This window comes from Saprolegnia diclina (genome assembly GCF_000281045.1).
Source record: "Saprolegnia diclina VS20 unplaced genomic scaffold supercont1.8, whole genome shotgun sequence".
Taxonomy (NCBI): domain Eukaryota; phylum Oomycota; class Saprolegniomycetes; order Saprolegniales; family Saprolegniaceae; genus Saprolegnia; species Saprolegnia diclina.
This window is the reverse complement of record NW_008246075.1, coordinates 996324-997133: the sequence shown is the minus strand read 5'-3', so window position 1 is coordinate 997133 and position 810 is coordinate 996324.

The window sequence follows — 810 nt, the reverse complement described above, 5'->3', positions numbered from 1 at the left end:
GTGTACCTTTTCAAGTAGCATTGTACTATGACAACTTGCCGACTAAATCGTACAACTAAATTTAAGTTTAATTTTGCAGATTTTGGCACGGCGTTCGATCTGGCTTTCGTTCGGTTCGAAATTTTTTGTCTTGAGCACAAGGAACTGGGTGATGCGACGAGTCAGTCGACTCTTTTACTTTGCAATATAACCTAGAATGGGGCAAGGTTCGAAGGAGAATTGGAATCGTTCGAGCCACTGAAGTCAATGTCACTTGCTGGAGTTTTCTAAGAGAACACGGGTTTGCCAGAAAGAATCGACTGGTGAGCTGCTGGTCAGCTGGGTCCAATTCATAATACATAATCCCGATGTACAGAAGCAGCTCTCCGTTATGTTGCATTTCGATCAAAGGATGTTTCGCTCGGAACCTAGACATCCTGTCAACGCACCCTCGGATTTGCAAGCACTTCGCGTTAAATGGCACTCCATGTCTGGCGCTGCAAAATTGCGGAAGCCACTTTGAGACTCTGAAGCATCCTGAAACTGGATCTTTTGATGGGACCAACTCGCTCGTGCCATTCTCAGTCATTCATTACCATATGATCATGCTAGTCATAGAGATTTATCCCATAGAACACACGGCAAGTGCAACATGAGAATGGTTTGGTGACATCTTAGTGACAGGTACTATACTTGAGTGCTTACATCGCAGCCTCATACAACAAGGACGTAGTGACGACGTACTGTAAGCTTGCCACTGCGGCGTGTGGAGCGCCATCCAGAGCATCGTGAGCTGCTTGGCACCCGAACACTTGGACGTGTCGATGGGCA